The following is a 25,012-nucleotide window of genomic DNA, read 5'->3' as shown; positions in this document are numbered from 1 at the left end:
CAAAAGCAAACCCCTCAAAGCCCAGAACCATTCTCAGGAACACAGGAGTTAAGCCTAGAAGTGGCTAAAAGCTGCCTCCTACCTCTTCCCCCGCCACTTTTCCCCCTTCAACATCAGCACATTTCCTTGTGATCCCTTTTCACAAAAAGATGGAGGCCTGTGGTATCAGCTCGGTACCGAAGCACCACGATGCGCTTGCTGGCTACATGCTCTCTTAGAAGGCTGACAGCTTCTCCGCACACAACAGCCGAGGCTTCCAGTCTCTCTGGCCTTCCCACGCCCTGTGAAACATGAGGAAGGCAAAGACCGATAACATCTCCGGGGGGGTCAGGAGGAAGTCAAGATGCACTACATCTAGAGCCCAACGCATTACCCAAAGGAATTACCACAACAGAACAAGAGGCAGGAGCGACTGGTAGACAGGCGGATAACATGCACAGCAGCAATACCCAGTCAGACTTGCAGGGCTTCCAGTCACTTCATCCCGCAACTTTGTTTTGAATTTAGTTAAAAGGTAATCAGATTCTTAATGCTCATTCTGCTTTTACAACTTCTGGAGAAAGGCTAACAAGTGGCATTGGCATTACAGTCCAATTATTGCCCAAGCAGCAGCCCAGCACTCTGAAGCAGCGGGCACACGGAGCCTCGTGGGCCCTCGGCAAGTACAAAAGTTATCCCTCCACAGTCAGCAGTGCGACTCACAAGCACAAGGCATATGTGGAAAGTAACATCTAGGCTGACCTTCACTTTAGCTCCCCTTGATTTGTCAGCGTACATTGTTTTTTCTTTGTATTCATCCGGAATGAGAAAGAGCCCCGTTTCACTGGGAAGCAAATCCAAAGGCCTCTTCTCCTCGGCTGCTCCCGCACGGGAGCTGACTGTCACGACACAGGATCAGCGAGACACCTGAGCTGCTGCCTCCCAACCCTCCCCGGCAGTTAAACGCTTGCCCTTTGCGGTACTTTTTAGAGAAATCAGCAGTCGCGGGCGAGGGGTGGGGATCCCGCCGCCGGCTTGCTTTTCCTCCCCTTGCCCGCTCGCAGGGGCTGCAGAGGCTCCTGAGCCGCCCCCCTGCGCCAGCGTTACCGCGGGCCCCGATGCAGCCCCTGCGGCCCCAGCCCGCTGCCACGGCCCCGGCCGGCGGCTGGGGGAAAGACAAAGCCCCGCGCAGAGCTGCGGCGGCTGCCCGAGCACCCGGAGGCGGCGGGGGGGGCGGCAGGGCGCCGCGGGCCGACCCCCCTCCCGGGCCCCGCCGCCACAAGGGAGCACCGGGGCCGCCCCGCCTCGCCTCCTCGCTGAGGCAGTACCGCAGCTCCGAGAAAAAAAAAAGGCAGCACCGTGAGCAGCCCGCTGACCACCGTCACTGCCGGGGAGACCAGAACCGCCGGCAGCCCCGCCGGGCCCGGGCCGGGCCGCCCGACGGCCCGCCACGTCCCCCCCAGCCGGCCGCGGCCCGACGGCCGCGCCCGGGCTCGCCCACCGTCCCCCGGCCGCTCTCAGCCCGACCGCTCACCCAGCGCGGCGCCGCACATCCCGGCGCGAAAGTCTTCCGGGCTCCCGGGGAAGCCCCGCACCGCCGCCGCCGCGCCGGCCGGCAAAGAGCCACCCCCGGGCCGTACGCGCAGCCCGTACGCGTACGTAGCCGGAAACCCCGCCCCAAGGCGTCAGGCCATTCTGCGCAGGCGCTGCCCTTAGTTTGGCTGGAGCGCTGCTGCCATCTAGCGAGTAAAAATGGATACTGCAGCCATTCTCTCAGACGGCAAAGTTTATTATAGGAATGGAATCAATAATAACAAATGCTGAGAAAGAGAAACAGCTGAGCAGTTTTTTCTGAATTATGGTGGCTGAATTGGATGAAAGGAGGAACCAAAAATGCCATTTAGCAGACCCTTGGTATCACCAAGTACTCTTACAGAATGAGGTGTTCCCACTTGGCTAGCACTAGCTAGGATAAATACTGGTAACAATTGTTTGCTGTTTCTGTCCCCTAAAGTCTGCTCTGAGGACTAAGTGAGACATTCCTCCTCTGTGAATATCATTAACGGTATCTGGCTTTGCTTTCCTTTGGTTGTTTCTGTGTTTTTTAGAAATCGTATTTGCCTATGTGAAAAGGGAAAGATATGATGCTTACTTTTTAGATTCATTGCCATTGCTGAAGTTGAAGAGTCCAGAAAAATGTAAGCTGTCTGAAGACATGGGTTGACCTCAAAGCTGTGTCTATCTCCAAACAAGAGAAATCCTGTTTCTCCTGATGAGAAAGGATCATTGTTAAATAGCCATCACATTACCACATCACCAACATATAATGCCTAACGTTATGTGTTTGTATATGTAACAAAATCATACGTGCATTTATTTCTCGTTTGAGAATGCTGTCTATGGAGGGGTTCTCTGCGCTGTAGTTCAGAGACCTGCAACTTAGGCTTAATTTAGACCTGAATACACCACCTAGAAATAAATCCAGTTTTGATGCAAAAGCAAAGGGGACAGATGTTCTAAAAGAAGTTGTTTCAGTGGCTAACTGCCTTCACTTAGATCTCAGTTTCACTTTTTTTAAAATGTGAATGGTTTTAGTAGTAAGCAATAGGTTCTTCACATATGTCTTTTGCATAAATGTCAGTTCCTGTTAAAATCAATTTATAAAATACTACACCAACTAACTTAAGACGATCTCTTACCTTTCAGACAAACTTGAAAGACGCTGATTTGAAACTCTTGCATTGTACAACCTGTTTTCCCAAGCTCAACTTTTATGCCTCTTCTCTGTGTTACATACCGTTTTCCAAGAACTTAGGATTCTGAGAACTGAACTAAGCATAATATTCCAGCATCTGTCTCATTAATGACATGAAATCATGTCTCAATTTCTGTTCATTACTATACCATACATAGATTCAAGGATGAAGTTACTCCTTTTGTTATGACATCACACCAACCCCTCCACCATTACACCTAAAGCCTCCTCAGTCATCGCTTACCACAGATACAGTTCCCGTATACGAGACAATGGGCTCCACTTCATCATCCTGATCAGTTTTTGGAGTACTGCTGTAACACACGTTTTATTTGAATAGGCTTTACCTGACTGCTCAACTCTAACATTTATCACTGTCAAACATCTCACAACTTGCAGGTTTGTAGCTGTTGCATTCGCTTCCATATAATCAGGAGAACTACCAAATAATGTGACACATCGAATTTACATAATTTCCTTATCAACACTGAAGTTTCATGAACCATTTTGTAGACATGCTAGCTGATACTCCAATAAACCCTCATTAGTGTTACAAAGCGCTAGTCTTTCTAATGAGAATAATTTAGGTACTGCCTGGACAATACCTTGGAGGTGGGGAATATACATGACACTTTGCTATCCTTACCAATTACCATTTTCCCGAGTACTAAATTTCTCTGGGAGGGATGTATTTTCCATAAGAGAATTTTCATTCCTATTAGCTACATTCCCAGACTTAGTTCTCAGTTTCAGACCGAACTAATCGGAACTCATTTTTTTTAAAAAAAAAAAAGATAAAAATGCGGAGTCATCTTTAAGAACTCTACCTAGAAGTACACAGCTTTCATTATTTCTCCGAGTAACTTCTGCAAATCTCCATTGCCCAGAGTTCAACAGGCAGTAGCCCTTCCTCTAGATGACGAAAGCTGGGGATTGCAAATGCAGCATTGCCTTAGCAAACGAAGGCATCCAAGTAAAACAAAATTGATTTATCAAATTATAAATAAAAAACGTAGTCCTCAACATAAGACATCAGTAGATCTGCATAGCAAACTTTGCTTTCTACCAGGAGTATGGTCTAAACGCTTCCTGAAACAGGAACAGCAGCAGCGTATTTACTTAAGACTTACCAAGGAAACTAACACACTTGGAACGGGTATGGACAAACAGCTGCTGTTCTTTACTGTTCTGGTAAGAAGCGGTATGAATGATTTTCTATAGTCTTACACTTAGCCAATCAAAATTCTCCTTGATAACCTTGCCACGTGACCCGGATACTTGAGGTTTTCCTGACTAAGAACAAGGTATAAAGATAATGGGAAAACCGTAACTTTAATTGGTAACCCAGTTAACATCTAAGGATGCGTTTTGATTATGGAAGAATTACTTTAACATTATGAAGATAGTAAGAGCACAAGCTATGAAAACTTGCAACAATATGAGCCATCTCGCCTGCTACGGAGTAAGCAAGAACCGGGAAAATTAAAAGCAAATTTTCTCTAACGAGCTCAAGTCTTTCTGGCTGAAATGATATATTAGTAATTTACGTTAAGAAAGAAATTCTAACAAAGAGCACAAGAAAAGTTGATTATGTCTTTACTGCCTGTTAATCCCAGAGAAAAAGCACAGTTAATGAATGTAAAGGAATACCTATGAAAGGACAGCTGAAACAGATCAAAGACAGTAAGTTTTCACACAACCATGACAGAAACCATAGCTCTCATTGTCATACCTAGCTGCTGAAGCCAAGAGTGTGGACAGAACAGAGACAGCACTCTTTTTACAAAGATCAGCAATATTCCCTGATGGCAGCTAACATTAACAAGTTTTAAAATCAATTTAAGTACCATTTTGCAGGGCTCAAAACCACCTCATTATTACTGTGGCGTAAATACCAAACTGAGAAACAGAAAAGGTTTGAAGCACGATGCTAGGATATAGGAGGGTTTCTTACACCTCTCACAGATGCTGACCATCAGGAGGCCAAACTACATGAATCTGGAATGACAATTCTCAAGTGAAACAACTGCAATAGGTGCATCTGACTGCAATCCAATTAATTCAAGAAACAGTACCCACCCATATGAAGAAATGGGTAGTTTCTCAAAATGCTATTTGCTGTCAAGAGTTATCCAGCCAACACCAACACATGCACACACAACACAGTGCAAATCAGATGTACTAAGCTACCCTATGAACTGAGGGCACCTCAATGATTGTTTACTAATAGTTAGGACAAAGGATAATTAGAAATGGTCTATGAACAGAAAGATCCTGGTCTTGAAAGCACAGTATCTTTATCACAGAGACGCCTAATCATGCAGGGTTGGGGGAATTTACAAAAAAAAAAAAAAGCAAAAAAAGAGAGAGAAACACAAGTAAAAAGACTAGTAGAATTCAGTGTAAAGCAAAAAGAAATCCCACTAAAACACGAACATGTAAGCCTAGTGCCACGGGAAAGTAACTTACAGGAATATCCTTTACACAAAACCTCAACGGGTGTAGACATTTTCTTTTCACTGACACGTTCCTATTTCTGCCTCTTTGTTGCTGCTTTCAGTCCCTGCCAGGGGAGGGAGCCCAGGTTAAAATACATCAGTACATATCCCAAGGACTCCAAGTCATCTCTGCAAGATTGCTCTACAACAGTATAAAAAAGTGGACTCATTAAGAGTACTAGAAAAACAAAAGACTGTGCAACAAGACTCATAAAAACCCTCTGAAAAACAAGAGATAGTTGAGAGTTACTATGCCCATGATAAACTCATCCAGTACAAGAAAAAACCTATTACCCTTGCAAGTATTAAAAAAAAGTGTTAATTCCCGAGAATTACAATCTGACCAAATCCCACCCCATCAAGAGATAAGAGGCCAAGCACACTGCACTGTTAAGTGCCATAAATAAGGACCGTCTTCTATGCCTCATTAAAGCAACATCTACTTGTGCTAAAATTATGTGCATCGACACTACTAAAGTTTCTATTTACTGCTTTCTCCAGCTCACCGATTCCAAGATGTGTGTTGATGGATTCATAACAGGCAGTTCCTGTTAAGTTTTTATTTTCACGATATGGAATATGTTGGTGAGTTCGAGCGTCTCGATACTTCTTTGCTAATCCAGAGTCTATTATGTAGACAAGATTGCCTTTCTTCCCAAGGCCCATTATGAAGTTGTCTGGCTTCACAACTCGGTGGATGAAGTTCTTAGAGTGAATGTATTCAATTCAACTAGTCTAGATAAAGTGGAAAGAAAAAAAGTATCACTCGACAGACTAGGCATACACTTTTTTCCATATAAAAACACTAGCAACATTGTCTTTAACACTAAAAGAGGTAATGAAACTTTTTATTGTAAAATGTAAGGGCATTAAAGAGAACATAATTCAATAGACAACACATAAACCTCTCCAGCTCTTTCCCCGTGTCTATTTTACATTTGTTTCCAAAAACTTTCTCGGGCGAACTTCTTTTGTCTTTGAGCAGTGCAACAGACTGTTTGCAAACAGCGCAAGTCTGCTTTTTAAAAATCAATGAAGACTTTGTAATCACTTTAGATGGGGCACTTTGTATTTAAGAGAAAACCAATTTTGAGTCTTTCCTTTAATGATACAGGCCTATTCACCTCTAAATTACAGAAACAACGTATTTGGTTCTGGTCTCTCGAGGAATCTTAATATTCCAACATACTGCACCATTGTATCAACAAAGCAGTTTCCTACCATTTGGTCAGCGAGTAATAGGACTGTCTCGAGACTAAATTTCCTTGAACAAAAACTGAAGAGATCTTCAATACTTGGTCCAAACGGCTCCATCACCATTACATTGTAATCCCCTTCAGCTCCACACCACTTAATTGTGGGAACGCCCACTAGAGAAAAAGAAACAGTTCATTCAGTATAACAATTTGATTTATATACAAATCTTCAAGGCTCCCAAGATGAATTCTAAGAGGGTCACAACTGCGAATGTTTGTACTCACAAGGAAGCTCAATATTTTATGCAACCTTCAGCCAAGGAAAAGGTGAAAAACTCACCATCGCCAAACATTTCATCATCTGTAAGCTGCCCATCCTTAGCGTAAAGGACTCCAAATTTAAAATTCACAGGTCCCTGAGAAATAAAACCAAATATTACAGGACAAACAGACAAACAAAAAACCTAAAATAATGTTTCCTCTAAGGACTTGTATATACATCTTTTGTGTATGTCCTACACACAGGAGTATACACTTCATACCAGCTCCATTACATCCTCAAGTAGCATATACCTAATAATTTACTTTTGATCATAGGTTATGAATTTTATGATATTACTAAGTTGGTCATCTATTAATATGATATATTATGCCGGTGCCCAAAATGATTTTTGATCTCATGTGTTGCACAGAAATGCCACATTTTTTTACTGCAATAAGCAATTGCTATCTAAGTCGTTATACATCACCAAGTGAGTGCTAGGAGTGAAAAGTTTACATTTACCTCTTGCTCTTCAAGAGCCAGTAAATCCTATAAAAAATATCTTTAGCACACCGGTACTGAAGACAGCACAAAACCCCCTGTAACGTACTCTTATAGTGGTTTAATTTCAAAGTAGCCAGTTCAACTGATAAAGACAGCTTCTTTTGTAACTGTAACCCTACTCCTCATTATTATCCTGCTACTGAAAGAAACAAACCACTAGCATTTATACGTAATGACTTATTTTTCCAGAAAATAATAAAAAGCCACAACCAAACAAAAAAAAGAAGTCACCTCCTACCTTCTGTATCGCAGGATGAAAGGTTTCCCTCAGGCTCTTCCCAAATTTGTCATGACTCAAAGCACTGAAATGCAAATGAAATACTGCTTTATAGGAGAGCAAGCATACATTTCAACATTAAACTGCTAACTGGCTGTAGTTGAACAATTCTTTTTGAAATTGGTTCTAAAAAGCCTTGCTTACATGGAATTTTTTGTGGAAGAGCCATTTACTTCCCACAATACTAACCTCTAAGACTTCCTAAACTTCTTTTGGATTTTAAAAACAGAAATAACTAGGACTCTGCATGGAGATCAGGTTTAAGTGTACTGTATTTACTTATAAAGCACAGAATTTTATTCCATCATCCTTCACTTTGGCTTTTTACATAATAGTTGTGAGCGTTTTAGGAAGACTCAATAACCTATTCTATTTCATAAGCTTCTCTTCTATCTCTTGGAAAATAATTCAAGGCATGTCAAATGAAAAACGAGCTGTTCAGCATCAAGTTCACACCCCAAAGATCCAAAGCAAGATCAACTGCCTCAATCAACAGAAATACCCAATTTATAGCATTTCTTCCTAACTCATGTTTCTACATGACTATTATTTTTGCCCATTTTTTCCCTAGCATTAATTTCTGGAGCTGCGCAGCACGCCACAGAGTGCCAAATGCAGTCTGTCTGAGGCACACTGAGCTGACACGGAGGTCACATCTGATGCACCTTTCCATCATTGCTTATGCTAGGCCACCATGCAGACAGGACTTCCCGTAGTTCCCTTTGAAAGCAATTAAAATGCTAAAAATAATTTACAGAAAAGCAGGTTTATGGTGTAACTGAAATTCCTTGAGATAGTCTGTACCTAGACTCACGCTGGCTGTGAACAGGCTGAAATGGCAAAGGACTATCAACCAGGCCCAAGGGAAGGCTCAAAGGCTGTAAAAGCTAAAGAATAGTCAGGGAAGGGATTTTAGCCCAAGCCCAAGCGGGCAAAAGGAGATGACGTTAGTCCTGCTGCCTGCAGGTGTGTGGGAAAATCACCTTGGGGGGGGGGGGGGGGGGGGGGGGGCGGGAATTTGAGAAAATTGCATCCTAAAAGAAGCATAGCATTGCGGAAAGTTTTTTAGGGTAAAATACAGCTATGGCCTTCAGGATGGTTGGCATGCACAGAATCTGTATCACCACAGTTCCCTAAGCAGCAGCTCAGCGCACATGGATAGCGGTGACAGAGGACAGTGCGGAGTGGAGACACCACAGCCAGCCTGTCGCGCTCCCTGCAGGAAAGGGAACCAGACAGCACCACACAGCTGATAAGCTGCACACCAGTTGTCACACGAAGAATCCAGATGTCTGTGGCTGAGCCAACCATTATGGTGAAATTACTTTCCTCAGCTGAAATAATCCCATTGTAATACTAACACACACCTCCATCTCAAAGCTGCCTGCCTCCAAGGTACTACTACACCTCACTGGGCACACAACACCAGTTAGTAACAACAATATGCATGACTAAAGTCACTCAAGCTCCGCCTAAATGTGATGGGAATGGACTGGTCCTGGACTGAAGTAAGTCCAAAGGTGGTGGGGGGGGATTGTCTGAACTCCCCGATTACCCAACTCTGATTCAGTGTTCACAAAGCTAGGTCAAGCTGACTCACTCTCTACAGTTGTTATGCAGGGACTTCTCACCAAGGTAGTCAGCCTTGGGGAGGATGAGAAACAAAGAACAGGTATGAAAACAATGCTGTTATTGAGAGTTATGCAGCAAGAAACCTTCAAGATAGGAAACGGGATGATAAGGTGTTGCAATCCACTGACATCAACAGAAAATTAGTTGAAAATAAGACAAAGACAATTGCCTTATTCTTAGTGGGAGATCACAACCTCCAACTCAAACAGCCCCTCCAAAGGAGAGCAAAACCCCGCCTGAGGAGCATGTGTAGTTAGCAGAGAACTTCAGCAGTGCTATCTGGGGATACGTACTAATTTGTACTAGAAGCCAGAAACTTGTAACTAATCCTGTGTATGATGAATGAATATGCAATGTACTATGAAGTATAAAAGTGGACAGATGAAGGGAGAAATTAGGGAAGACTCCATCAGAACTGGGATCCGTCGATGGGCTGAACCGGTCTTCTCCCCCATAGGGACACCTATCAGGTAAGAACTTTGTTTTATGCATACTAAATAACTAACTCATGCTAGCTGTTATTAGCTATAATTTACTTGTATGTAGTTTAGTTGTATATAATTCAAAGCTTGTTTTTGCAGACAGGCCCTATCATTGGCAATCACGAACCTTGATTTGTCACAATTTCCTATTAATAAAGAGTGTTATTCTGTGAACTGTTGGTGTGAGTCCTTTGTGGGTGCTGGCAGTTGCCGGCAGCGGGTAACACAATCAAACAAAGCGGGAAGACCCGCTGAGGGGGCCCCCTAATGCTGCTACAGTCAAATTGCCCTTCGATCCAGTGGGACTTTTCAGTGAAGGGTCCCTGTATTTGGATGCTGACAGATTGGTTGGGAACAAGGGTCTCTGCTTTCCTGGGGCGCTAACAGACAGATCAAACACCTTGGGTTGAGAGGACTGTGTACTGCTCCCCCACCCCCCCCTTCATGTGACAACATGGCACACACCTTGGGAGAAGCAGGGAACAAGGTCTGAAAGAAGCCTGCACTTTCCTTGGTAGAGTAGTGGAGCATCAAAGGATGGAACACACGAGGGCACTTCAGCAAAGGAGTTACAACTCTAGTTAACAGAAGACAGTTTCTCTACCCTGGGATGCCTGACCAAAAATGTATATGTGGGTGAGAGTGGAGGGAGAGGCTGCGTTAGGATGGATGCCTAGGAAGAGGTATTTCAGCACTGGTGGGCAGACATGGAAGATCGGGTGCTCACGCAGGTACAACATGCAGCACTGACAACTGGGAACACTACTCAAGCCAGTACCATAGGAGCTAGAAGACAACACTTAGCTCACCTTGATGAAAAAGATCTGAAGTGTTTCCAACTCTTAATCTTGATACTCCAAACAAGCCACAGCTCAGGAAATCAGAATTAAGACGCAAGGCTCAATGGACCTGCTAGCCCCTCTGGCAAATTCAGTGGTCTGGGACCTCTCAGACATCTTGTTGTTGACACAGGTGTTGGAAAATCCAGATCTGATGGTACTGACTTCACATCCCAACACACACCCTGTTCCCAGAAGTCTCCTCTCACATCAGGACTGGCAGTGTTGTCTCACGTACCAGCTTCAAGCAAGCAAGAGGCATTTGCTCATACTCTATAGTGACCAAAGGTTCTGAAGACACGCAGACTGCAAAGTCAGGACAGCATTACTGTTAGATTGCAACACTACCAGAATCATTCCCGGTTTGTACTGAAGTACAACAGTAAGTCATAACATGTAAAAAAATGCAGAGGAGAGGTTTATGTAGCCAAGGACCACTTACTCCAACTTGTAACTGATCAACCAACTGAAATCTATGAATCGCGTATGCATTAACACACACAAAGCAAACATAGTAAGACGCAAATTTAGGCTTAAGGGTCAAGTCAGTGGAGCCTTCCCTGGAAAGAGGCTCTTTAACCAGCTCGTCCGATTTGTCAGCCTCCTAGGATTTAAAGATGCAACCAAAATCAAGTTCTGCCAGAGCAGCTGCTTGATTTCTAGTAGGAAAAGCCTGTTCACTCAGCAGCTTTGCTCCTGAAATGCATCAATGAGTCCTTGTCCCAATTTCAGAGGGACTTGCCTCGCAAAAGTACCAAGTATAATATGTATATATACACACACACACAGAGGAGCTTGTCTGATCTGCCAGTGTAATAGATTTGTGTCCTATAAACTCTTCAGGAGTTTGTGGTGTTTAAAACGCTGTGAATTCAGCCGTCCCTTGTTCCCACAAATCTCATAGCAGGCACACAGTGATGGAAAGGATATGAGAGCATCCATCCAAGAATGGCAGAATAGCATCTTACCATGTCTCTCTGTTTCTGGAGTCACACGATTGGCAGCTTTATCCAAATGTTGTTTAAACGGCTTGTGCTCTACGTCCTGCTGCTGCTCTCCTGTTACATCCATGGCATCGACGCTCAAATCTGAAAGCAGCGAGCAAGGAAAGTGGTCTATGAACACACAAGTGTTATGGCCTCTGACAAGCTGAGGAAATGAAAAGACAGAATCTTTCAGCCAACAGGATAAGAACGTGCCAAACTGGGAGAGCATGTACAGCTAGGGCCAAGTGATTGACAGGGAATAAAACGCAAGGTGCAGCACGCTGAATGGCCCTCCCAGGTATGGGGTTTGGTTTGGTGTCCAAAAGGACTGTTTCCAACTTCCAAGAAAGCGTTACCCAAGTAACGCTTCCAAGAAAAGGCACTTAAGGCAAAAAGCCAAAAGCAAACCCCTCAAAGCCCAGAACCATTCTCAGGAACACAGGAGTTAAGCCTAGAAGTGGCTAAAAGCTGCCTCCTACCTCTTCCCCCGCCACTTTTCCCCCTTCAACATCAGCACATTTCCTTGTGATCCCTTTTCACAAAAAGATGGAGGCCTGTGGTATCAGCTCGGTACCGAAGCACCACGATGCGCTTGCTGGCTACATGCTCTCTTAGAAGGCTGACAGCTTCTCCGCACACAACAGCCGAGGCTTCCAGTCTCTCTGGCCTTCCCACACCCTGTGAAACATGAGGAAGGCAAAGACCGATAACATCTCCGGGGGGGTCAGGAGGAAGTCAAGATGCACTACATCTAGAGCCCAACGCATTACCCAAAGGAATTACCACAACAGAACAAGAGGCAGGAGCGACTGGTAGACAGGCGGATAACATGCACAGCAGCAATACCCAGTCAGACTTGCAGGGCTTCCAGTCACTTCATCCCGCAACTTTGTTTTGAATTTAGTTAAAAGGTAATCAGATTCTTAATGCTCATTCTGCTTTTACAACTTCTGGAGAAAGGCTAACAAGTGGCATTGGCATTACAGTCCAATTATTGCCCAAGCAGCAGCCCAGCACTCTGAAGCAGCGGGCACACGGAGCCTCGTGGGCCCTCGGCAAGTACAAAAGTTATCCCTCCACAGTCAGCAGTGCGACTCACAAGCACAAGGCATATGTGGAAAGTAACATCTAGGCTGACCTTCACTTTAGCTCCCCTTGATTTGTCAGCGTACATTGTTTTTTCTTTGTATTCATCCGGAATGAGAAAGAGCCCCGTTTCACTGGGAAGCAAATCCAAAGGCCTCTTCTCCTCGGCTGCTCCCGCACGGGAGCTGACTGTCACGACACAGGATCAGCGAGACACCTGAGCTGCTGCCTCCCAACCCTCCCCGGCAGTTAAACGCTTGCCCTTTGCGGTACTTTTTAGAGAAATCGGCAGTCGCGGGCGAGGGGTGGGGATCCCGCCGCCGGCTTGCTTTTCCTCCCCTTGCCCGCTCGCAGGGGCTGCAGAGGCTCCTGAGCCGCCCCCCTGCGCCAGCGTTACCGCGGGCCCCGATGCAGCCCCTGCGGCCCCAGCCCGCTGCCACGGCCCCGGCCGGCGGCTGGGGGAAAGACAAAGCCCCGCGCAGAGCTGCGGCGGCTGCCCGAGCACCCGGAGGCGGCGGGGGGGCGGCAGGGCGCCGCGGGCCGACCCCCCTCCCGGGCCCCGCCGCCACAAGGGAGCACCGGGGCCGCCCCGCCTCGCCTCCTCGCTGAGGCAGTACCGCAGCTCCGAGAAAAAAAAAAGGCAGCACCGTGAGCAGCCCGCTGACCACCGTCACTGCCGGGGAGACCAGAACCGCCGGCAGCCCCGCCGGGCCCGGGCCGGGCCGCCCGACGGCCCGCCACGTCCCCCCCAGCCGGCCGCGGCCCGACGGCCGCGCCCGGGCTCGCCCACCGTCCCCCGGCCGCTCTCAGCCCGACCGCTCACCCAGCGCGGCGCCGCACATCCCGGCGCGAAAGTCTTCCGGGCTCCCGGGGAAGCCCCGCACCGCCGCCGCCGCGCCGGCCGGCAAAGAGCCACCCCCGGGCCGTACGCGCAGCCCGTACGCGTACGTAGCCGGAAACCCCGCCCCAAGGCGTCAGGCCATTCTGCGCAGGCGCTGCCCTTAGTTTGCCACTAACACTATTGCGCGTGCGTATTAGGGCTAGGGTTAGGGTGAGGGACAGGTTAGGTTTAAGTTAGGGTTAGCGTTAGGGTTAGGGTAACCCAATAAGCTTAATATTTAAGACTTAACCCTAAGTCTTGACGGCAGGACTAAACACTAAGACTTAGGGTTAAGTCTTAAGGTTAAGTTTTAAGGTTGAGTTTTAGGGTTAAGTCTAAGAGTTAAGTTTTAGGATTAAGTCTTTAGGCTAAGTCTTAAGGTTGAGTCTTAGGGTTAAGTATTAAGGTTAAGTCTTAAAGTTAATTCTTAAGGTTGAGTCTTAGCGTTAAGTCTTAAGACTTAAACTTAACACTTAACCCTAAGACTTAGCACGAAGACTTAACCTTAAGACTTAACACTAATTCTTAACCCTAAGACTTAACTATAAGATTATCCCTAAGACTTAACCCAAAGACTTAACATGGAGACTTAGCCATAAGACCTAAACCTAAGACTTATCCTTAAGACTTAACCCTAAAACTTAACCGTAAGAGTTAACACTAAAACCTAACCTTAAGACTTAACTGTAAGACTCAACCTTATAACTTAATCTTGAGACTTAACCCTAAGTCTTAACCGGAAGACCTAATCCTAAGACTTAACCCTAAGATTCAACCTTAAGACTTAACCTTACGGTATAACCTTAAGAATTAACTTAAAGACCTAACCCTAAGACTCAACACTAAGACATAACCTTAAGACTTAACCCTAAGACCTAACCCTAAGAATGAACCCTAAGATTTAACAGTAGGACTTAACCGTAAGACTTAATCCTAAGACTTAAGCATAATACTTAACCTTAGGAGTTAACCTTAAGACTGAACCCTAAGACTTATCCTTAAGACTTAATCCTAAGACTTAACCATAAGAGTCAACCTTAAGACTTAACCATAATACTTTACACTTAGACTTATCCCTAAGACTTGGTGGGGGAAAGGTTAGGGTTAGGGTTCGTTAGGGTTCAGGTTAGGGTTAGAGTTAGGGTTAGGTTTAGGGTTAGGGTTAGCGTTAGGTTAGGGTGTAGGGTTAGCGTTGGGGTTACCGTATAAACTTAATATTTAAGACTTAAGCCTAAGACTTGACGGTAGGACTAAACCTTAAGACTCTAGGGTTAAGTCTTAAGGTTGAGTCTTAAGGTTAAAGTCTTAGGGTTAAGTTTTAGGGTTACGTCTTAGGGTTAGGTCTTTAGGTTAAGATTTATGGTTAAGTCTCAAGGTTAAGTCTTAGGGATAAGTCTTAAGCTTGATTCTTAGGGTTAAGCCTTTAGGTGAAGTTCTAAGGTTAAGTCTTAAGGTTCAGACTTAGAGTTAAGTCTTATGGTTAAGTCTTAAGATTAAGTCTTAGGGTTAAGTCTAAAGGTAGAGTCTTAGGGTTAAGTCTTAGGGATAAGTCTTTGGATTAAGTCTTAGAGTTAAGTCTTAAGGTTAAATTTTAAGGTTGAGTCTTAGAGTTAAGTCTGAGGGTTAAGTCTTAGAATTCAGTCTTAAGATGAAGGCTTAAGGTTGTGTCTTAGGGTTAATTCTTAGGGATAAGTCTTAGTGTTAAGTCTTTAGGTTAAGTCTTAAGGTTGATTCTTAGTGTTAAGGTTAAGTCTTAGGGTTAGGTCTTTAGGTTAAGTCTTAAGGTTGAGTCTTAGGGTTAAGTCTTATGGTTAAGTCTTAAGGTTAAGACTTAGGGTTAAGTCTTGAGTTAGGTCTTAGGGTTACGTATTAGGGTTAAGTCTTAAGGTTAAGTCTTATGGCTAAGTCTTAGGGTAAAGACTTATGGTTAAGTCTTAGTTTTAAGTCGTATGGTTAAGACTTAGGGATACGTCTTAGGGTTAATTCTTGGGGTTAAGTCATATGGTAACGTCTTAATGTTAAGTCTCAAAGCTAAGTCTTAGGGTTAAGCCTTAAGGCTGAGTCTTAGGGTTCAGTCTTAGGGTTAAGTCTTAAGGTTAAGTATTAAGGTTATGTCTTCGGATTAAGTCTTAGAGTTAAGTATTAAGGTTAATTATTAAGGTTAGGTCTTATGATTAAGTCTTAAGGTTAAGTGTTAGGGTTAAGTCCTAGGGTTATGTCTTAAGGTTAAGTCTTAAGGTTACGTCTTAGAGTTAAGTCTTAGGCTTAAGTCTTATGAGTAAGTCTTAGGGTTAAGTCGTAGGGTTAAGACTTAGGGCTAAGCCTTACGGTCAGGTCTTAGGGTTTAGACCTAGTGTTAAGTCTTAGGGATAGGTCTAATGGTTAAGTCTTAGCGTTAATTCTTAGGATTAAGTCTTAGTGTTAAGTGTTAGGGTTCAGTCTTCTGGTTAGGTCATTAGCTTAGGTCTTAGGGTTAGGTCTTATGGTTAAGTCTTAAGGTTGAGTCTTAATATTGAGTCTTAAGGTTGAGTGTTAGGGTTAAGCCCTAAAGTTAAGTCTTAGGGTTATTTCTTAGGGTTAAGTCTTAGGGTTAAGTCATTATGTTATGTCTTAGGGTGATGTCTTAGAGTTAAGTCTTATGTTCAGTTCTTAGGGTTAAGTCTTAAGGTTAAGTATTATTACCAGGAACCGAGGTATAGTTCTCAAGATCTTGCAACTTAGTCTTCTGCAAGATTGATCGATAGATAGATAGTCAGACAGACAGAAAAACTATGCAATAGCTGCCTTAAATGGTTCAGAGATTTGTTTACATCAGGGTAGGGCGCAGAACTTCCTACAGTGGTTATCTACTTCCTCACGCTGCCAAGAACTCCATCGTGTTTGCCATCATTGCTACCAGTTGCTCTGTTCCTTGCTTCTTTGGGCAACTTTGGAGCCTTTGCTGTGGAAACAGGCTGGTGTGATGAAATTTAGCACATAGGAATACTTCATGGTTTTCTGGCTCTTCAGCAGGGGTTTCCTTCCTCCACTCCCTGCCCAGCTCCACCCCTGTTCTCTTCATTCCTCTGTCCCTCTCCTGTCCCTCTCCTGCCACCACACCGCCCCATCTCACCCCCCTCTGCTGCTCGAAATATTAAGGGAACTAGACCTGTATTGAAAAAAGTGGGGTTTCTCTTTCCTCTGCTGAGGATTTACCACCCAGAGCAGGCTCAGGTTCTGATCCTGCCAACTGCTCCCCAGCGCCTGGATGCTTGCTCTGGGAAACAAGGACAGCTGCTCTAATTCTTTTGCAGGCACAATCTTTGTTTAAATTCTGGTTGAAATGAAATGAACAGCTGTCATCAGTCCCACTTGTGGCACAGAGAGACACCTGTGTTTCATGCACATGTCTGCACAGAAACACACGCAGAGGGAAAAAAGCCCAAACCGCTTTGTGCAATGAAGTACGTAAACTCTCCCTATCAGCATTGCTGCTTTGAGCAATTGAATTGTTCTACAGTCAACTGACAAGCCGACACGCTGCCCATCAAATGAGAACCAGAATGTATGCCATTTGCAAGATGGGGCAGCAATAAGCTTTTGACCACTTTCCTGCAAGATCAATTCAAGCAAGGTGGTGTATTCATGGATTTTCTCCTCTGCAAAGCCATGAAGAAAACATGAACCACACTCCCCAAAGGCAAAGGAGCAAACTGAGGGGGGAGCAGCTCATCGGCGCCTTTCAGAGCTTCAACAGCCTGGAGAAACGGGGAAAAAAACCCATACAAAGATAAAGAGCAGCCAAGATGCACTTTTATAAAATGCATATTGGGGCCTGTTCCAGATCTCAGAATGACTTTCAATATTGCTTTGCATGACTATTAGACCAAGGCCTAAAGTGGCGTGATAGCTTCTGCTTGCCGGGGCATGAGAAGATCACTCAAATGAGCGACACAGTAACAAGTAAACACCAAAGGCAACAGCGGAGCTTACCATTTCCCTCCACTGGCGACCAGCTGTGCAGTAAACCAGCTTAACCAGCCTCCCTAAGGATGGCTCTAAAGTTGCTGAAAAGGAAAAAAAGAAGGTAAGTTCCTAGCCTGGAATGCAAAGGCACCACCTTGGCTCCCAGGCAGGTGGCACTGATGGCCCAGCAGGGTCATGTCCCCACGTTCCAGGAAAGATAAAAAAAGCGCAGGACGTCTTTGCGGGGTGGGCTTGATGCATCCTTTCCGTTTGGTGAAAGCCTGAGGAAGGATGTACCCCACGGTAGGACCGGTGGCACGTTAGACCTGAGGTTAAAAAAGTGCTGCACTTCATGACACTCCCCAAGCTGCTTTCACCACCAAACAGAAAAAGATTTGCTTTCTCCAGTATGGTGGGAATGATGCCATAAAGTCGGTCATGGAGAGAAACCCTCTAAGCCTTGCTTGCAAGTTTCAGAAGGCAGGCATTCTTTATGGCAGTGCTGGGAGCACAGGGGAATGTTTCCTCTGAGCGTGCTCACCCAGTTACTCGAGGGCACGCACTATGGACAGCAGAGCACTTGCACACTCATAGCGCATTACACATGCATTTTCAGTCAGGCACGGGATGGGTTACAAGTTTCTTGCTTTAATACAAATGAGCACACACCCTCAGACAGCACTGCTGAGGTTTTTTACTAGCTCCCCATGCTCCCCAAGCGGGGCCTTGCCCTCTCTCGGGGGGCTATCTGAGTCAGAGGTCGCGATCTCCCCCCACAACAATTACCTCTGCCCGACTTCCAACCAACATTCTGCGGATCGCAGCACTCTATCGGCTTGTCTCCTCCTGTGGCCACAACGTCCTCACCCAGAGGCTCTTTCTGCATCACTGAAGAGAACGGAGATCTTTTCCCCATCCATTCTTTATTCCCCATCCTTCCCAAGGCTGACTCCCTGGATGCAAAGTCCCTTAATTTGTCACTTCTAACAGCTTTAGAGAGTCAGCTTGGCCTAACCTTTGTGCGCAGGTGTGTTTAACGTAGAGCTAAACACCAAATCAGTGTGGTAACTGGGGAGCTCAGACATCTTGTCCCTTTGCCGAGCCAGCAGCCTTCCCTTAACAGAATCCCTGGACACAAACGTATATACAGTGGAATCTATACGGTGGCATCAAACGTCCGCCCAGACACCACATCCGTCCCTAAAATCCTTCCCCCCAAACAACCCTGAAAGACTTCCCTTGACCCCCTCCTCCACCCTGGCTGTTCCTGAAATCATCCCCCACCTCCACCTCCCCGCCCTGTCCCTAAAACCTTTTCCCCCAGACCCTGGTCCAGCCCTCAAGTCCCTCCCCCACCCTTGGTCCATCCCTAAAGGCCTTCCCCCAACCCCCCGGTCCTTCCCTAAAGGCCTCCATTAACCCCCCGTCCGTCCCTAAAACCCTTCCCCCAGGCTCCCCACTCTGTTCTCTAAATAACACACACACCCTCAACCCTCCCCCCCCCCCCCCGTTTTATCAATACACACACCCCCACCTCCCCCCACCCCCCACACCCACTCCCACAAACACACATCCTTGCCCCGCCCCCACACACCCCGCTCCATCCCTAAACACCTTCATCCATTCCCACCCGTCCGTCCCTAAACCCCTTCCCCCCGCCCCCTCCCCTGCCCCCGTCCCTCTGTCCCTGGCACGGCCCAACTGCCCAGCACCACCAGACCACTCTGGCCCAAACACTGTAAGGCAATGGTTCCCACCTGCCAATAGCAAGTCGAGGAACATTTTTTTTTCTTAAATAGAGAGAGTTTTACTTCATACGATGCTGACTACGCCAAATTATGTTTTGCTGACTGACTGGATACACAGCAAAGCTGAACTCCAGATCAAATGTAATCAAATCTATCAAATCTATCAAATAATGGAATATATCAAATGCAGTTTCTTACATTTCAATAAAAGAAAATAGCATGCAATATGATAAAAGGAACCAGTAGCAGTAACTGTGAGCGATATGATAAAAGAGCAATAGGGGTGAAGCATCCAATTGTTTTTGCAAAGTGTTAACGTGACTAAGGAAAGGAGACATCACCAATTCCCACCCCAACAACACCCAGGCCCACCCTTCGGCTGGGAGCCCCCTTGCAGCCGGTGCCAGGAGTCTCTTGGGAACTGGGAAATTCCCCTGGAGAAGGTGCCAGGAAGGAATTCTTTTGCTGCTTCCCACCGTGCATGGTAGCCATGTGAGGCACAGCGCACGAGTTTTGCTCCCTGTTTCTGTGGTGAGAAAATTGACACAGCACTTTTGAACTCATACAGTGACGTACGGAATTAGACTCTATAACTCGAAAGTTATAAAGTAGGTATGTTTATTGTGCGCAGATGCACAGGGGATCGCTCCTCCACAAGCGTGCATACCCGAAGTGACGAACCATCTCACATTTATACAATAAAACAAATGAATATTCAATTAATGCCTATACATATTCGTTACCTAAACCCCGCTTTGTATGTTAATTAGCTTATCAGTCCATTGCCTGGAATGTGGTGGTCTTGCAGGTCTGTAGGTGATTCATGTTCATGTGACCATCCGATCTTCTCCAGCAAGGGGACTTAGCACTCCCTCCCTCTAGATAGCATTGGAATATCTCTCATCCTTTTCTCATTCTTTTTAAATAGCCCCTTTGTTAGAGGAAGAAGGGCAGGGTCTCCTCAAAACTGTAGTTGTCTCCTCAGAGCTGTGTGCCTATGTGACCAGACACCGCACCCATGACTAGTCACCATACCCACATTCCTTGAGCAGACATATACAATCACAATCGATGTCCATTGTCCCCATTTCACACTATTTCTCCATATCAATCCCCCCTTTTCTATCAAACTAAGTAAATTCTTTTACTTAAGCAGCCTTCCCGAATGATATAAAGCATCATACATAAGTGTTACCCTTTTAAGCATTCTCCAAACCCACAAATATAACATAATGGTTAGTATTAAGGAAATTCCTAAACTGATCAATAAGATCACAATGGGGTGTACCAGAGTGTTAAGAATTCCTGTTGCAGAAGGTGACCAGCCAAAGAGACTATCCCACCAATTATGGTTTCCATCCTGTTCTACCTTTTTTAAAACTTTCTTGATCCCCTCTACATCATGATGGATCATAAGAAGAGTTTCGTGTCCCTTTTCTTTGGTTTCTTCCAGTATACGTTGTAAATCTGCATGTTTTAATAGTTCTTTTATACTACTTATATTTAGTCCTATGGGGGTAGGAATTATCATCTGTGATAGGGTAAAGTTGGATTTTAAGAACTGATGAGACACTACTGGGGCTGAGTAACTAAAATTGCATCCTGTGATTCCCGTGAATTAAAGCACATGGTTGTATTTAGAAGGGTAAATTTCTTATCTACCTTTCTGACATTAATCAGGGTGTCTCCCGAAATCTTGGTGTTATCCTTTTCATTATATGTTTGACACCCTACTTTTATCCTATCTCCTAATTTTCCCCATAATCGGTCGACTTTGTGTACATCCTCCCGGTCCCATTGATTCCTTTGGTATACCTCATTTTCAGAAAAAAACACCACAGCTAGTTTCGTCTTTGAGTCCACCTTTCCCATTATTCCAGTGTATTTTTTCTGGGCATGATTCCAAGGCCAGTTATCAGGCTCTTGGTTGTAGGCAAGAGAGAGGGTACAAAAAACCACAAATGGTTTAAACCCACTATTGATCATTTTAAGAATCTAAACGTTCCTCATATATACATATAAAATCTGTTTTGATCAAAAATATCTTTGTTTGAGTTGGGGCTTACTGATAACAAGTTGGGCAAGACTGGCCACTGGCTCAGTCCCAGACTCTTTTGTTCTATATTGTTTGTTGTGGTGCCCTTCCCATATGGTGGATCCGCAACCGCTCAGGTTCACTTACTTGCCACCCACATTGTTCCCATTTGTCCAAGTAAATTTGAGTTTCAGTTCTTTTTTATCTGGGGTTACTTTCCAAGAAGTTGCAGGGGCTTTCTTAATCCGGGTATGGTGAATCCAAGAATTCTGTCCCTCAACCTTGATTGCAGTGTAGGTGGTGAGTAGGACTTGAAAAGGTCCGGTCCACTGTGGTTCCAGGGTTTTATCTGCAAAACACTTAACGTATACATAGTCCCCTGGTTGTATATCGTGAACAGGTCCATCCAGACCCCTACTGCGTGTTCCCATCACATGCTTCTCAATTCTTATTGTTTGTTTAGTGCCACCATATAGGAAGTCATTGTTTCTTCACCAATCTGTGAAGACATCCCCTTTTGTACCCCATAGGGTCGTCCATATAAAATTTCAAATGGGCTAAGCCCCTCTTTTGCTCTTGGTCTAGTTCGAATTCATGTAAGAGCTAATGGCAAAGACTGGGGCCAAGTTAGATTTGTTTCTTGACCTAACTTGACAATCTGTTGTTTGATTAGATGATTCATCTTTTCCACCTGGCCACTCGATTGTGGTCGGTATGGGGTATGTAATTGCCAATCTGTTCCTAGATGGTGGCTGATCTGTTGTACTATTCTGGACACAAAATGTGGTCCTCTATCCGAGGACATTACCGCTGGGACTCCAAACCTAGGTATTATCTCTTGGAGTAGTATTTTGGTCACTTCCCGGGCTTTAGCAGTTCTGCACGGGAAGGCTTCTGGCCAACCTGAAAAGGTATCTGTTAGTACCAATAAATTATCGATACCCCCCTTTTCTAGGAAGTTCCGAGAAATCGATCTGCCAATGGTGCCCTAGAACATTCCCTCTACTAATGTTCCCTAGTTTTATTTTATTTGCTGTATTGGGATTATTGCGTAAACACATTTCACATTGCTGAGTCACCTGTTTTATTACAGTATACAAGTTTCGCCCTTTCAATTTTTGATTTAGACTTTTATATAAAGTATCAGCTCCCCAATGCGTCTTATTAATAATAGGGCTGTGGTCCATATTAAATTGGATGGTACCACTATACAACCATCCCTTAAATAAATCCACTTATTTATTTTTATTTTATCATTCATGTCCTGAATTACCTTTAAGTTTTCTTTAGAATAGTTTGGCTCCTGATCTGTACTTACAGTTTGGATTTTATCGTCTTGTATTAAGGATAATTCCTCCTTTCCTACCTCCTCTGTTACTTGTCTGGCCTCATGGTCAGCCAGGCGGTTTCCAATTTCCAAATCAGTGCCTCAATGGGCCATCTTATATTCTTTCTTCCTGGATGACCCTCTTATAACAGAGGGGGCCATTCCTCACATCAAGGTCTGGCATGGCACATGTTCCCACCACTCGGCACCTACTGGCTTGCAGCCAACAGCAGAATTCAAGATTCTTCTTGGTGGCAAACACAGAGGCCAACCCAGTCTTGCCCTTGACTACGGTAGGAGGCACCCGACCAACCTTATTCCTTGTACTTCGTTGTCAATGCAGAGTTTCATTTGGCATCCCATAACAAGTCACTGTCATGGTAAAACACAGATTTACATTAGTAGAACTACTACAGAGTGTATTTTATTTCACTTTTTCTGCCAATATTCCCCACAGCCTTGCTGACCAAGGGATATTGTTTTTATCTGAACTGGGCAGGCCTCCCCCTTATCATTTTTACTGTAACAGGTAAAGCATTTTTCACCTTTCCTGGAATTTATTTTCAGATACACCTGGTTAAAAATTTCTCTTACTTCAGGGAGGTCCTCTTTTCCTCTTTTCTGCTGAATTAAAGATAAGCTCAATATTTCAATTACTTGATCATATTTAACTTTTAATTTCATTTCTCCTTCTTTAAACGTCTAGATGTTCTAATAAATCTCATCCCAACAAAGATTTTAGTGAATTTGGCATTCTTATTTGTTTTCTTAGTTTGTACTTTAAAGGTTTCAGGATGTTTTCCTGGTGGCCAGCAGCTCCCACAACTGTAACAAATTTATTTATTTATTTATTTTTTACTGAAGTTTAATAAATAAGTTGGTTTTGTATTCACTAAAATTCCACCTCATACCCATTGCCTGCCCTAGAGGGGCCGTTACCGGTCCTGTTGTACTGCAAATGCTGCAGCAATTGGGGTGACATTGTCAGGTCCTTCTGCTCAATTGTCAGCAACAGCAACCCCCTCCTCCTCACCATCAGAAGGGTTCGGGGCAGGAGATGCTCTTCCTGCTCTGCAGGTTACACAAGCCTGCCTCTGCAACAGCACTTCTGTTTTAACTCTTTCTGACCCTGAATGCAAATCTGCTACTTGTTGCTCTGTGTTCTTACATATCACGCCTTCGCAGGCAAACAGCAAACACCCTGCCATGCGTCCCAGCATGATTCAGTCGCACCTTCGAGGGGGTACGGGGGTTTGTACAAACTCACCCCAACACTTTCACAAGGTCTTTGATTCTCCACACACACACACACGCCTCAGGTTTTACATACATTAGTACAAGTTTTTATATCTTACAACGTGTTTCATTCTGGTTGCTCCACAGAAGGAACCGCAACCTGAGCTTTTTAACACAAAAATTTCAACAAGAACATCTTTCTAGTTTAGGTCTCAGGTTTTTTCTATCCTTTTCGGGAGCCATAATCAAAGATCAGGTGATGTTAATCCCGCACTCTTTCTAGTGCTAGTACCATAGGATCCCGAGGGGGTACTAATCCACAGTCCTTTTGCCACTCGGGTTTGTCCCAGAGGACGAAGAACATGTCTGCATATGATACTTTGTCCCATTTTCCCTCTCTTCTCAGACACAACATTAATTGCAGGAGAGTGTTGTAATCTAACGTTCCTCCCTCCTGAGGCCATTTCGCATCACTCTCCAATTTATACAAAGGCCACCACTGATTACAATATTTAACCAATTTCCTTCTATTTTCGGTACCACCCTGTCCTACAATATCCCTCCAATGTTTTAATATACAACCAAAGGGCGATTTTTCACAGGGCTTACTTCTTCCATTTCCCATTTTGCAATTTTAATTACTTTGTTTTTCTCCGGCCGCCTTAGCCACCCAAGGTCGGAAACGTGGATAGAGCTTCTTACTCGTTTTGCACTCAAACACCTGTCTCAAGCACTCTTGCACTCACACTTAGTCAAAATAATTAAGCTATACACGGAAAATCAAAATGCGCATCTCAATCACACCATTCACACTCTCCGGGCAGCCCGCAGTCACACAAGCAGTATGTTATACGGTACCGTGCACTTACGTACAACTTTTAGGAACACTAACAGTTCACAAAGTATGCATTTCAATGAACAATTGCCAAAAAACAAACAACAAACAAAACCCAATTTTTCCTGGTCTTAAGCAGAGATTAAAGTTTTCTGCTATTTGCCACGAATTACCAGAATATTAATATTTTTCAACATACATTTCATAACTCCGAGTTTTGAACATATAACAAGACAACACATAGAACAAACAAGACACAGAGCGCTATTTCAGCTGTTACATTCCAGGAATTCCCCAATTCTTAAGACAACGTAAAGGAAGTTTTTAGCTTCCTCTTTTTCCTACGCAAAAGTTTCCCTTTTACTTTTGCTGTGAGGTCCTTCTTGTTCCTGTGAGATTCCGCCTTATTCCGTCCCGCCCCCCGCTTTCCGTCACGAGGCCTCCGGGCTT

General features: G+C 44.6%; 1 pseudogene; it reads right to left on the bottom strand.

The window, feature by feature from the left end:
* Window positions 1–142: 142 nt before the first annotated feature.
* On the bottom strand, window positions 143–13,508 carry LOC129784673 (casein kinase I-like; annotated as a pseudogene).
* Between the last annotated feature and the right edge of the window lie 11,504 nt (window positions 13,509–25,012).

This window comes from Falco peregrinus, chromosome 6, assembly GCF_023634155.1.
Source record: "Falco peregrinus isolate bFalPer1 chromosome 6, bFalPer1.pri, whole genome shotgun sequence".
Lineage (NCBI taxonomy): Eukaryota > Metazoa > Chordata > Aves > Falconiformes > Falconidae > Falco > Falco peregrinus.
The sequence above is the reverse complement of the archived record's forward strand: the minus strand, read 5'-3'. Positions and strand labels throughout refer to the sequence as shown.